The 15,507-nt window shown below is 38.7% G+C and overlaps 1 long non-coding RNA gene across 1 annotated transcript in view; it reads left to right on the top strand.

The window, feature by feature from the left end:
- The window catches only part of LOC306664634, a 110,295-nt gene extending 100,020 nt beyond the window's left edge, over window positions 1-10,275 (top strand). Inside the window, exons 2-3 of the long non-coding RNA XR_013764765.1 lie at window positions 9,075-9,174; window positions 10,173-10,275. This is a non-coding gene — a long non-coding RNA (uncharacterized lncRNA). The remainder of the gene's footprint in view (window positions 1-9,074; window positions 9,175-10,172) is intronic.
- The last annotated feature ends 5,232 nt before the right edge of the window (window positions 10,276-15,507 follow it).

Below are 15,507 nucleotides of genomic sequence, written 5' to 3'. Positions count from 1 at the left end.
GGGAGAAAATATGTAGAATAGTAATTTATACCAAGGTAGATAAAAGAAATTGATGAATAGTGGGTATTTGAGGTAGTAGTAAGGCAAGAAGTAGAGGGTAAGAGGAGCAAGTACAAGCTGGAGCTACAAAAACAGAGATAGAAATATTGATTCCAATTAATGCTTTAAGCCATTAGGTGAAATGCATTCAAAGAGGTTGAAGTTAAAATGTTGGATTTTGGGCTAACAATTATCATTCAAGTTAAAGAGTTATGTTCATAATTGACTTTAGAGTAGTTTATAGTAAACCATACATAGGTGAAGAACATTAACATTGAACATTCACTTGGATTTCACTGGAGTTTTGACATTTAGCAGTTGTCCATCAGTCTTTGTGGATCTCTCCTGAGTTGCAGGAGCACAGGAGAGAATTTCTAGTTGCAATAAACCTCATATTAGCAGCTTCTGATTTGCAATTCAGAGCCCTACAACTGACTGCTCAGAGGGTGCAGTTTTGTGACTTGCATTTCTATTGTGTATAGTAGTTCAGGATGCAGGCTTTGGAGTATCCCATGATTGCTGTGGATCACTAAATACATGCTCCACCTCTCTTGCAGGATTCTTTTCATGGTAGTTGAGATCCTGGTGACTGTCTGTGAGTGCAGGAACTCTGCTTGTGGGTTTCCCATATGTGTCCTGTGGTGCAGAAGTACTCCCTTGGCCATTGTTGCTCTCAGGTACTATAGTGAAGGGTCTCAGGGGCTTTACCTGGACTCTGGTTTCCACTGCTCCAGGTTGTAAATGGTGGGTATTGATTCCCTCTGTTTACTAATTCAAGGTCCCTCCCACAATTATTTAAACAATTCCCTCTCAGTCTCCAGTTATCATCACACTTGAGGCTGTGTGCTTGTTAAGACTGGGATCAGCCTTTTCTTACTGTGCAGACTTTGGGAATCTCCTGCCAGGTATCTGTGTCACTGGATGTTCAGGCAGCTTCCCCTTGGTGTGACCCTATGATTCCAGGGATTGGTCCACAGCTTCCCACAGTGCCTCACCTACTGTCAGTAGTAGGAGCCTGCTGAATCCAATTTCCTCTTTCTGCACCCAAAACTGCTTTGTTACCATCTGTATCTGATTCAAGGGATAGGACACTGGGCAGGGCTTTCTGACCTTGCCTGAGTTGCAGAGGCTGAGCAGGGTTAGGTACAGTTCTGGGCACTGGTCTCCACCAGTCCATTCCTCTTGTTCATGGTGACAGGGAGTGAACGGGGGCTTCAGTTACTTTGTCTACTAGCAGTCCTTCTAGAAGTTCTTTCTGACTGGATTCTTTAGAAGTCCCATTGGAGGGGACTTCCCTCTGTTTTAATATGCTTATTATGATTTTCTAATCCAGGATCCAGCCAAGGTCCATGTACTATAATTAGATACTATATAGCAATGGTTTATTGTAATCTAGAATGATATTCCTAATATCAAATGCTTTGTGTTTTATGATGTTGACTTCTTCAGGAGTCAGTGATTTGTCTGATTTTTAAAATCCTAATTAGATTCAGGTCAACTATTTTTGGCTAGAACACCGTGGAAACAATGCTGTGTGCTTCTTACTGTGTTGAACAAGGAGGCATGCTAGAACTTTAAGCAACCTAAGTTGAATCACTTGTTCAGGTTGATGATTGCTAGGCCTCTCAAACCTAAATGTGTATTTTCTAAGTGCACTTTCTGAGCAACTTGTTGGGTGATATTTTGAGACAGCGAACACTTTGTTTCCCGATATATTTGGAAACACTTTTCCACATACGTATATATGTACATTTGGTTGGATCTGTTATTACAACAGAGGTGGGAAAATGAAAATTTTTCTATTTTTTTTTGCCATGACTATTTGATAGTCTTTTTCAAAGAACTTTCTTTTTGTCTACCTTCTTAGGTACTATGGATTCAGGAGTTTTAAAACTTTTTATCTAAAGTGCTTTAATCTATTTTCTTTGATATTCTTTTATCTTATCTGATACTTCCCACATCTGGTCCATGGGAGCCCTTCAAGTGACTCCTATTCTCTCATGTATGTGAGTTCTTTATTGTTTTCTGGCATAAGCTGTCCCAGATTGATCTTGTGGTTTTAACTTGAAGTTAACTCTAAAAGTATTGGAGAATCTACATTGTGCACGACCATAGAAACAAAAAGCTAGCTGTACCCCATTTGTGTACAATGAATCAAAATGCAGTCTGTAAAAATAAAAAAAATAAAATAAAATTCCTGTTAAAGCATCATACAAACACATTTTTTTTTCCTATTTGGTATATTTATTTATTTTTATTTATTTATTTTTTATTGTAAAGAAATGGGATACATGTTGTTTCTGTTTGTACATGGAGTAACAGCATACCATTTGCATATTCATGTATTTACATAGAGTAATGATGTTTGATTCACTCTGTTATTTTTTTCCTCCCCCCACCCCTCCCACCTCTTTTTTCCCTCTATACAGTCCCTCCTTCCTCCATTCTTGCCCTCCCCACCCCCCTTACGTGTCATCATCTGCTTATCAGTGAGATCATTCGTCTTTTGGATTTTTGAGATTGGCTTATCTTACTTAGCATGATATTCTCCAATTTCATCCATTTGCCTGCAAATGCCATAATTTTATTATTCTTTATGGCTGAGTAATATTCCATTGTATATATATACCACAATTTCTTTATCCATTCATCAATTGAAGGGCATCTAGGTTAATTCCATAGTCTGGCTATTGTGAATTGAGCCACTATGAACATCGATGTGGCTGTATCTCTGTAGTTTGCTGATTTTAAGTCCTTTGGGTATAGGCCGAGGAATGGGATGTTGGGGTCTTAAGCCCCCTTGCTCTTCTCAACCAGCGGCAAGGGAAGGGAACACTCCCCAACAAGGTCAGACCGGGATAGGTAAGGCCGACTGACCACCCGCTCCCAGCCCTCCGTTTGGAGGACAATCAGACCCATCACAGCAGGAACTCGTTTATTGAGGAAGTCACACAGCTTTTATGTAGGGTGGGGGCTAGGCGGGAACCAATCAGCTTAAAGGTCAGCAAGGCATGGGGTGTTCACGCAGGCAAGAGTCCCATAGGACTATATGGCAAGCATGAGCTGATCACGTTCTCGGAACTATTGTTAACCAATCCCTGACAGTGGTCTGATCCATCATCATTAACTATTGAAACCGCCTTTGAGGCCTTGATCTTGCTCACTCACCAGGGAGTAAGGAGTCAGCCTGAGTTAGTTAATGTGTCATTATTCCCATCATATCCCCCTTTTTTGTTTTATATTAAGGGTGTGTCTGTCTTAGGTTGCCCCTGGAAGGGTCTTACCCGTCTTGACCATCACCCTAGCACTTTGGGGGGTCCGCTTTACTTGAAGGTGTGCCTGTCTTAGGTTGTCCACGGCAAAGCAACATCCTTACCCATCATTGGACAATGAGGCTCTAGCCCTCATTTCCTGTCTTAGGTCGGTATGAGCTCCCCATGAATCTTACCCGTCATTGACTACCACCTTAGCACTTCAGGCGGGCCCCTCAGGAGGAGCAGGGCTTAAGGGAGAGACACTTAGAACCCAGTGTCCTGATGCGAGTGATCCATGATCCTATAGGGCTCCCAATCATCATTATGAAGGGTGGTATAATGCTATCGGACCACCATGAGCTGCACAGACTTAGCCTGGCTTTTCAGGAAATGGATAAGCTTATTGATTATGCAAGGCCCAAAGGTGAACACAAGGATAATGGTGATTAGCAGTCCCATAAGCGGGAGGAGGTAGGGGAGCCACCCATGTAACCCAGTCCAGAGGAAATTAGAGTGGAGCTCACACCTACGATGTTCCAGATCTTTTTGTAGGCTTTTGATTTTATCTTGCACAATGCCAGAGCGGTTGGCGTACAAATAGCACTTCTCACCAAGGAACAGGCAAAGCCTTCCTTCCTTCGCCATTAGCAGATCCAAACCACGATGATTTTGCAGGACAACAGCGGCCAAGGAATCAGGTTGAGCCTGTAGATCTAAGATGGTAGAGCTGCAAAGTACGATGTTAGGAGCTCTGTGTAGCTCTCAAGGAAGTCCACTGTCCAAAGTCATGAGGTCAGAGACCCCAATCTCAATCACTGCTGTCCCATTTTGCTACTGTGCATTACATTCTTAAATGTCATTTTAAGAAGTTTACATATATTGACTCCTGAGTCTATATGAACATTAGTTAACACAGTTTAATATTGTATCTAAACATGAATTTAAGAAATGCTGAGAGAGCTTTTAACTTTCCTTTTGTGTGGCAAAGTGACAAAATGTTTTTATGTTTAACCTTTAAACAAATCGGGCTCTCAATAACCTTCAGAAATACATTTAACAAATTTTACATACCCTATTGATGACAGGTCCTATAATAGAACATTAAATGATAGAAATAAATCCCCAATAAAATTTACTCTTTTTAAGTTTTAAAATTACTATTACAGACAAGTTTAGTTTGGAGAATAGCAGCTTGATAAATTCCCTGCTTTAAAAACTTGTATACCTGGAAAATATGAACACATTTAATATATAAAGAGTGACCATTTCACAATTACCTTGACATTTTTATCTTACCAAATTTAGTTTTTAAAGAAAAGTTTAGACTCTGTAACATAGTACAATACTCTTAACAGTTGCTTAACCATAATTGTATACCCCAATTTTTAAGACTAATTGTTCTAAAGAATAAAACTTAATAGACACAAAGTTAAGAGTAAATTAGTGTTTCTAAGAAATCCTTGTCATTTTACCATATAGATTAAACTTTGGTTTATATCAGAACATTAGTATTTCACCTTAGGAAAAAAATCTTAAATAGCTTTAACTGTGTCACATACATACAACCAACTTAGTTACATGCAAACTTATTGAAACTTGCCCTTTACAGACTTTCTTAGCACTTATTTAGACCCTCATGTATTTTATCACATAAGTACTTTCTTACCCAGAAACATTTTGTTTTTCACTAAATATATTTTCATATCTAGAACCTTTTATTTTTTTCTTTCCTATCTGTTGACCTTTTTGTTCACATTCTGAAACAACTCTTACGAAATTTCTTAATTTATATAAATTACTCCATTTTAATAAGGTTAAATATTTTGTTATTTATAGTACTCTAATTGAAACACAGTTGAAACCTTTAGAACCCTTTGTATATAGAATTATACCTGTTAGGACATAACTCTTATGTCCTTATAACCTAGTTTTTAGTTTAGTGACAATTTTCTCTACAAACACATTTGAGTAATCCCATGCATGTTAACTCTAATTCACTTATTTTGTAAAAACCAAGATATCAGACAAGTGTCCTGAACAGTATTTGCCAGCTTTTTCTTGTTGGAGGAAAGTCCTAGAAAAATTGATGTTAGACATTTTATTTATTAACATCAACATTTTATTAGTTTGACCACCTAGATACTTGCGAGTTATTTTCAAGACATTTTACTTCTATTAGTTTACCCAATTTAAATTGAACCTTTTTAAATCACATGAATTAAAAGTATTTGGATCCACTTTTAAATTTTAACTTTAGGAGCACTCAGTTTTGATACAGACAAAACATGACACCAGACAGCACGACATACACATAACACAAAATCAAAGGCCTTGTAACTTATAGGCGACTCTCCATTGCAATGTAACAGATGTTCAAAAACTCTAGTTGAATAAAAAAAAGAACTGATCAAAAAGTCATGAGCTCAAAAAAAAATGTAGAATTCAAAAAAAACAAGAGTCCTGGAAAAATGATATGGCCGATAAGTACTTTAGTAAAGCACCATAAAATTTACTTTTGCTGGAGTTCACTTTTTGCTCTTTTTTTTTTTTTTTTTTTTTTTTTTTTTCTTGGGTTTGAGACGGTCTCCTAGTGAGCCTTCAGGCTTTCTCTATTTACATTTCAATGTAAGCTTTGACTGAGATTTGGATCTGAAAGGGGCCAAAATGTTCTAGCAGAAACTTGATGCTTAGGGCGTTTTAACCCTTATTCCTGATTAGTAATCAATTCAGGTTTAGATGCAGAAAATTGTGAAACAATTATCTCCCAATACTTGTGGGGCCTGGGGCTACTATATCATACTCCTTACTAGGACTTGACACTGATGGTTGGGCTGGTTACTCCCTCCACACCGGTATATATGGGACCTCGTGGCAGGAGGACTAGGTGGGCTGGGCTGGGCTGGGGAATGGAAGCAGAAACAGCTGAGTCGAAGTTGGAGGAGGAGGAGGGATTTTAGAATATTTGTGGTAAACACACCTCAAGAGGGTGTGCTCTTGGGTGAATTATATTGTTCTGGTTGATGGTATTTGAGGCTCCTGGCAGGCACCCAGATAGGGTTTGGTTCTCCAATTGGGGACACACATCCAAAACCTCTGCCAGCACTTATTAGTGGATCAGGACCACGCCAGCATCCAGTTAATGGATCTTTCCATTCAACTTCAACTTTCAGGTAAGGCACCTGATTGGCCCAGTGTCGTTGGAAGGCAGTTAAAGGCTGATTTTTTGACCTAAGGTTAGTTGTTATTGTACAATATTTCTTAAATGTTGAAGCTTATTTTGGGGTAATGGCCACTGTTCCACCCATATTGGGGGACCTGGGAGCCATTGAATGGCTGGCGTTATTGGAACAGTGGCCCTTAGGATTGGGGGTGAGGCTTTACACGGGGAGCTGGGACCTTCTGCCTAGATGCCTCAAAAAGAGGGTCTCCTCTCTAATTGCTAAAAGGGCCAGATAGATTAAATTGTTGTTCATATTCCTCTTGCTCAAGGAGGTCATCATACACTGCCTTGTGATCAGTTGTTATATAGACCTCTGCTTCCCCTAAGATATCCTGTCCTAGTAAATTTGCAGTAAGACCTGAGGCCACGAGGGGGCGCACGTCTCCCTGGGCACAGTCCACATCCCGCCATTTGAGCCAATCTTTGGTCTCTTCTCATTTAGTATTACCTCCTACCCCAAGCAACTGGAGGCCAGGAATCAACTTCCATTGAGGTGGAACTTCCTCCTTTCTTAACACAGTCCTATCTGCTCCAGTGTCGATGAGACAGCGGAATTTCTTTCCTGCTATAAAAATGTCCATTTTTGGCCTGACCCCAGGGACAATGGGAACAGTCCAATGTGCCTTAGGGGGGCTACTGGGGGAGAAACCTCCTTTGTGTGACAGGGCTGGAGGGTGCCCCCTGATTAGTTTAAAGGTTTCCCCTCAAGGTTGAATTTAGATTTGCAATCCTTCTGCCAATGGAATCCCTTTCTGCATCTTGGGCAAGGCGTTTTGGGGGTGGCCAGCCTTTGAGCTGAACTGGCCGGACTTTGAGCTGAACCCCTAGAGCATCCGGGCAGAGCCTCAGAATACAGCCAACCAGTGGGGCAATCCCTCTTGAAGTGGCCTGGTTGCCCGCAGCCATAACATACTCCTTTGCCCTTAGCCCCGACTGGTGACAAGGCTGCCATGAGAGCCTCAGCAAGTGAGGCAGTTTGGGCCTGTAGGGCTGCAACCAAGGATTGAGACTGATGCGCTTGCATGCCAATATCTTTGGTAACCACTATCCACCTTCCCATGGAGCGATCTTTCATCCCTGCACAGGCCAATTTGTGATCGGTAGTCATTCCTTCCCAAACTAACATTTGATAATAGACATTCTAATTTTGTGTATTAAAATACACAAATAAAATCTTAGAGTAGTTTTGATTTACATTTCTCTTACTACTAGAGATGTTGAACATTTTTTCATATATCTGTTGATTGCTTCTAGATCTTCTGTGAAGTGTCTGCTCATTTCCTTAGCCCATTTATTGATTGGGTTATTTATATTCTTGGTGTAAAATTTTTGAGTTCTTTATAGATTCTGGAGATTAGTGCTCTCTCTGAAGTGTGTGTGGCAAAGATTTTTTCCCACTCTGTAGGCTCTCTCTTCACATTGTTGATTGTTTTCTTTGCTGAGAAAAAGCTTTTTAGTTTGAATCTATTCCAATTATTGATTCCACCTTTTATTTCTTGTGCTTTGGAACAGGTAGGTCCAAATCTTCATCATGTCAGCTTAGGACCAGACTTCCTTAACATGATTCCCATACAGCATCTTATAGCATGGGAACTTTCTAGCAAGAGTACATTATGTTTTTTATGCCATGGAAAAAGAAAGGGACATCGCTTCACTTCTATTCTCCTCCAAGTCTTTGGTCCAACCTATATTCCAGGCAAGGATATAACACAAGGGTGTGAATACAAGAAGGTGGAAATTATAGTACCACCTTAGAATGTGTCTGTCCATTGGGGTCATGGATTTGACATTGTAGAGTGGGGATCAAATGATAAACCTACAGAATACCATATCAGATGGTTTTGAATCTATAAAGACAATGCACAGAGTGATAAGATGGAGAGTCACTGGCAAGGACACCTTAGCTAGAGTGACACGGTGTTACCTCTGTGGGAAGGTAAGATTGTCTAGACCTGGGCCATGAAAATGATCTAGTCCATCTGAACATGTGCATAGGCAGAAGAAAGAAGGCCAATAATCCTGGAGGATGGGTTTAGAGAGGTAGGCAGAGACCATTTGGGATTTATAGACCACATGGTAAAGACTTTGGACTTTATTTTAAATAGAGCTTGAAGCCCATGCAGGAAGATTATTATGCAGAGGGACATGATCTGATTCCTGCTCTAATAAGATTTATTCTGACTGAATGAAGGGGGAGAGCAGAAGCAGGGGACCATATTGGTGACTCATATAGAAATGCAGTGGAGAGAAGGTGATAGGCAGGCTAGGTGATGGCAGGGAAAGTGGTGAGAAGAGGTCAGATTCAGAATATAGTCTGAAGGCAGCATCAGAGAAATTTCTGAATGAATCCAATATGTGACTGAGGGAGGCCTAAAAGTGGCAGGTCTCTTGGTCCTGAGTGGATGGATGGAACTGGGTGGAGGATGAATATTAGAATTAATGTCAGATTATTTTTAAACAGACTTGATTTTGAAAGTAATTTTAGAATCATCATAAAATGGAATGGAAAGTAGAATTCTCATAGACTCTCTCTCCCTCTCTCTCCACTTCTCTCTGCACAGCCTTCTCCACTCTCAACCTCCTCCATCACAGTGGTACCTTGCCACAGTTAGTGAACATGCATGGCCACATCATTGTCACAAAGAATCAAGTTATATTCAGGTGAGCTCATGGTGGGTTATAATCTATGAGTTTTGGTCAACATATAATGATGTGTATCTTATAATGTCATATAGAGTAGTTTCACTCCTATAAGAATCTTTTGTACTTAAACTATTTAGAATTCCTTCTCTTCTAACCCCTGGCAACCACTGAACTTTTTTGTTTAATTTTTTTTTTTTTTTTTTTTTTTTGGTACCAGGGATTGAACCCAGGGATGGTTAACCACTGAGTGACTCCCCAGTCACACACCCCTCTTTAAATTTTTTTATTTGTTCTAATTTTTTGTACATTACAGTAGCATGCATTTATACATTTTGATAGATCATACATAAATGGAGTATAATCTCATTTTTCTGATTATACATATTATAGGATCACACTGGTCATGCAGTTATATATGTACATGAGGTAATAATATCTGTTTCACTCCACTCTCTTTCCTATTCCCATACCCTGTCCCTTCTCTTCACTCCCTTTTAAAATATTTTATTTAGATATAGGGTCTTGCTGAATTGCTCAGGGACTTGCTAATTTGCTGAGACTGGTTTTGAACTTGTAATCCTCCTGCCTCAGCCTCTCGAGCTGCTGAGATCATAGGTGTGTGCCAACACACTCGTTGACTGACCTTCTTAATGTCTCCATGGTTTTACCTTTTCCAGAATATCATGTATTAGAATCATACAGCATGTAGCCTTCTCAGATTAGGTTCTTTCACTGAGTAATATACATTAAAATTTTCTCTATGTGTTTTGTTTTAAGTTGACTCATAACAATTGTACTTATTTCTAGTGTACAATTTGAAGGTTTGATACATGTATACAGTATGTAATGATCAAATCAGAGCAATTAGCATTTCCCTTACACATTTATCAATTATTTGTGTTGGGAAGGTTCCAACTCTATTGTTTATTTATTTTGGGGGGAGTACCAGGGATTGAATTCAGGGGCATTCAACCACTGAGCCACATCTGCAGCCCTATTTTGTATTTTATTTACAGACAGGGTCTCACTGACTTGCTTAGCACCTCGATTTTATTGAGGCTGGCTTTGAACTCACGATCCGCCTGCCTCAGCCTCCCGAGCTGCTGCTGGAATTACAGGTGTGCAGCACCACTTCTCTTCTGATTCTTTATGAATCACATAAAGAATTATAAAATGTACTTGCCCTACTATGATGTACAGCATTAGAATTTAAACCTTCTGCATAATTGTGTTTTGGTATCCTCTCTCCAACTTCCCTCTGTCTCCCTCTACTCTTCTAGCCTCTAGTGACCACTACTCTACTTTCTACTTTGAGGACATCAACTTTTTTTAGCTTCCTCAGATGAGTGAGAACAAGCAGTATTTGTCCTTCTGTTCCTGGCTTTATGTAAACTTAAGTCCTTTGTTTCCATCCATGTTGCCACAAATGACTGGGTTCAATTCTTTTTATCACTGAATAACATTTCATTGTGTGTGTGTGTATATATATATGTATATATATATATGTATATATATATATGGAATATATCATATATCATATATTCTTATATATGATATATATCATATCATATATGAATATATCATATATTCTTTACCAATTCAGCTGGGAGTAGAAACCTCAGTTGATTCCAGGTTTGGCTATTGTGAATACTGCTGCAGTAGACACAGAGGGCAGAGATCTCTATGATAGAGATTTCATTTTCTTTGGATATATACCCAGCAGTGGGGTAGCTGGATCAGATAGTAGTTCTATTCCTAGGGTTTGTGTTACCTACATATTGCTTCCATGATGGCTGTACTAATTGAAATTCTGACCATTGGTGCACAAGATTTCCCTGTTTTGTTCATAGTTTATGGTGTTTGATATTTGTTTATTCTTCATTTATCACCATTATAACTGGGAGATGATATTTCATTGTGGTTTTGGGTTGTATTTCCCTGATGATAAGAGATGCCGATCATTTTTTTTTTCATATACTTAGTCATTTATCTTCTTTTGAGAAATCATTTGCTCACACCTTAAATTTTTTAAGACAAAATTTATTTTTAACTCATACATGAAAACACATGAATTGTATATACTTACATAATATAATACATTTATATATGTACCCATTATCTAGTATTTCAGGTAAAACACATCTACCTCTTCAATCACTTGACATTTCTCTATTGAAAAAAATAACATTCAAAATTCTATTTCTTGACTTTTTGAGTTGTACATTATTGTCACATATACTCACCCTTTGTGGAATTGCACACCAGAACCTTTGATTTCTATCTGACCACAAATTAATAACCATTGATTCAACTTCTCCTCATCCCTCCCTAACTCATACTTACCCCAGCCTTGGGTTAACCACCATTTTACTTTGAACTTCTATGTGATCTTTTTAAAAAAAAAACATTACATACACATAGGAGTAAGATCATGCAGTCATTTTCTTTCTGTGTCTGGTTTATTTCACTTAAGTAATCATCCATGATTACATCCATGATGTCAGAAATGACAACATAAATATCAGAAATGGCCACAGAAAAATGACTTCTTATTGCTGAATGGTATTCCTATGAGTGTATGTACTACATTTTCTTCACCTACTAGTCAGTTAATGAACACTTAGGTTACTTCCATTTCCTGGCTACTATGAATAGTACTGAAAGGCATGTGGAGTTGTATCTTTGACAGGCTGATTTTATTTCCTTTGGATATATACCCAGTATTGGAGTTGCTGGGTCATATGGTAGACCTATTTTAAATTTTCTGAAGAGCTTTGATACTTGTTGCCATAATGGTTGTATTAATCTCTCTTTCCACCAGCAGTGAGCAGGGGTCCCCACTTCTCTCCACCCTCACCAGAATATTACCTTTTGTCATTTTGATAGCAGCCATTGTTTTTGGCTGAGGTGGTAGCTCAATGTAATTTCAATTTGCCTTCCACTGATAATTAGGGATAATGAGTACTGTCTTTTAAATTTGATGTCTATCTGTAAGTCTCCTTTTGAGAAGTGAATGTCTATTTAGATCTATTGCCCATTTTTAAATTGGCTTATTTTTGTTTTGTTTTGTTTTGTTTTTTCCATTGAGTTTTGGAGTTCCTTATTTTGTCTGGCTATCAACCCCTTGTCAGATGTATCATTTGAAAATATTTTCTCCAAGTTTGTAGGTTATTTCTTCACTTTACAGATTGTTTCTTTTTCCTAAAAGCAGAAGCTTTTTAATTTGATAAGATCCCATTTGTCTATTTTATTCCTGGGCCAGTGGGATCTTGTCCTAATTTTTTCTTGTCCATTCTGAAACATTTCCTCTCTTATAGTAATTTCATAGTTTCAGTCTTTACATTTAAGTCTGCAATTTTGAGTTGGTGTTTATAGCTGGTTTGAAATAGGAGTCTAATTTTATTCTCCATATGTATATACAATTTCACAGTACCATTTATTGAAAAGTCTGTCCTTTCTTTACTGCCTGTTTTTAGCACCATTATCAAATATCAGTTGTCTGCAGATGTGTAGTTTACTTCCAGGCTTTGTCTTCTGTTGCATTGCTCTCTGTGTCTGTTTCTGTGTCAATGCCATGCTGTCTTGATTGCTACAGCTTTGTAGTATATTTTGAAGTCAGGTAGTGTAATTCCTCCTGATTTGTTCTTTCTAAGATGGCATTGGCCATACTCAAGAGTCAAATGTTTTCTCTCAACCAGAGTGAAATACAGGGGAATGAAAGGGGGTTATTATGTCACAGTTAGATAAGAGTAAGAGATTCTGGTGTGCTATTCCACACATGGTGGGTGTAGGTGACACTAATGTAAAAGCTCACAAAGCTAGAAAACAGAATTTTGAGTGTTTTTTTTTTTTTTCAATTAAAAAATGCCATTCCTCTGATCTCCCTTCTATTTTACACCTTGAAATAGAAGGGAAATCAGTGCAATGGAGAAGAGGGATTGATGAGAAAGGCAGAAGCCTGGAAAAGGGAAGGAACAGTGGAACAAGATGGGCCAAATTAAACTGCGTGCATGTGTCAATGTACCACAGTGAACTCTACTATCATGTGAACCTACAAAGTACACATTTATACCAACCTATAAAGCATTTAGAATTTGTTACTTTATATACCTATAAGATACTAAATCAGAGAAACAATAGATACAGGGGGAGGACTCATGGGGTAGAAGAAGGGAAAGAGAGAGAGAAGTGAGGAAGAAAGCAGGTTCTGGGGACTAAAATGGAAAAAATTATATCCCATGCATGTGTAATATATCAAAATGAGCCTCGCCGTTGTGTAAAGCTGTAACGTACTAATTAAAACATACAAATAAGGCTTTGGCAATTTGAGGGTTTTCTTTTTTTGTGATTCTATAGATATTTTAGGATCAACTTTTCTAGTTTTGGAAACATTATGCATATTATCATAGGAAATGCTTTGAATCTGTAAATTGCTTTGGCTAGGTGAACATCTTAACAATATTGTTTCTTCCAAACCATGGGCATAAGCTGTCTACTTCTTTGATGTCCTCTTCAATTTCTTTGACCAGTGTTTTACAATTTTCATTTTAGAGATCATTCAACTCATTGGTAAAATTGATTCCTGCTTTGTGTGTAGGTATTGCCCATAGGATTGCTTCTTTGATTTTACTTCAGATTATCTGCCAATGGTATATATCCATGTTACTGATTTTTTTTAATGTTCATTTAGTATCCTGAAACTTTAGTGCATTTTTGTGAATTCTTTAATTTATATCTATATCTATATATATATATATATATATATACACACACACATACATACATATATGCTATCATGTCATCTGCAGATAGGAATACTTTGACTTTATCTTTTCTGATTTGGTTGTCCTTTGTTTCTTTCTCTTGCCTATTGCTCTAAGACTTGTAGTATTATATTCAAAAGGAGTGGTAAAAATGTACATCTGTGTTTTATTCTTCATGAAAGAGGATAGTGCAATATTTCCCTGTGCAGTGTGATGTTGGCTGTGGGTCGTCATATTCAGTCTTCATTGTGTGCAAATTCCTTCTATTCCTAATTTTTCATGAGCTTTTTTTCTTTAATCATGAAGGGATTTTGAATTTAATCAAGTGCTTTTTCTACATTCTTTGAGATCAGCATGTGCTTTCTATCCTTGATTTTGTGAGTATTATGTAATATATTTATCTCTTGGCTTCATAAGATCATGGTGGAGAGAAGGGGCTCCCAGCTGGTTCACATGGCTGGGTTGACCAAGCTGCTGCAGGCATCTCCTGTCTGGGTCACAGAGTGCTGCATGTGTGGAATCTCAAGATGTCACTGTGCAGCAGGACCTGGGTGGGAGGGAGCAACACGGGCTGTGCTCTTTCTCTTGGGTAGTGCAGCAGTGTGGATTTCCTGACAGCTTCCTGAATTAGGCTTAGGTACTGTGAAGGCTGAGGGCTCCTCTAAAAGGGTGTATATGGCATTAGTGGTGACTGCCAGGAATCTCCTGATTCCCCTTTCTTTCTGACATGAAAAGTCCCTCTTGGTTTATAGTTGATCTGGCTTGGACAGGCAGGCTTATGGGTGCTGTATGCTTAGTTCTCTTCTGTATAAGACCACTGTGGTGCTTGCTAACATCTCTGCCAGATCCCCACTGCATTCTGGTACTCTATCTCAAACAACCCAGTGGAATGGGAGTTGTTTTCTGTTTGTTTATTTAGGGAAGCATTCTAGGGACTTGTAGTGAGCCATCTTGCGGATGTCGCCTCTCCATGTCTTAATGCATAATCAGTTCATTTCTTTTCATCACTGAATGATATTTCATTATATGGATATATCAGTTTATTTATTCACTCACTGAAGAACATCTGGGTTGCTCCCAAATTTTTTTCACTATGAATAAAGCTGCTACAAACACCCATCTACAGCTTTCTGTGTGAACATAAGATTTTACATCATTTAAGTAAATACCAAGAAGTGTGATTGCAGATTTTATGGTAAGAGCATATTGAATTTTGTGAGAAACTTCTAATTTATGATTGGGTTAAATTCTAGATGCACACCCTCACAATTTCCCCCTCTCTGTAGCACCCGCTCTGCCGTATCTAATGTGCGGTGTGCTGACACCACTTCTGTATCCAGGCCTGTCCCTTGCCTTTCCACTTGGTTTTCCTGCCCTGCTGTGGATGGCATCTAGTGCAGAAAGAGAAAACACGTTCTCAAGGAACAAGTTCTGGGCTATAGTCCACCAGGACTGACCACCCCAGGGCCTGGTGCAAGGCAACATTGCGCCCAGACCTGGGCCCCAGAGCACATGGAAACTGTTCAAAGTGACCAATCCTAAACCCGCTCCCCTGCTCACCCTGCCTTACCCATGCTCTTCCTTGAAA

This window comes from Sciurus vulgaris (assembly GCF_902686455.1).
Source record: "Sciurus vulgaris genome assembly, chromosome: 6".
NCBI lineage: Eukaryota > Metazoa > Chordata > Mammalia > Rodentia > Sciuridae > Sciurus > Sciurus vulgaris.
This window is presented reverse-complemented; position numbering and strand designations above follow the sequence as displayed.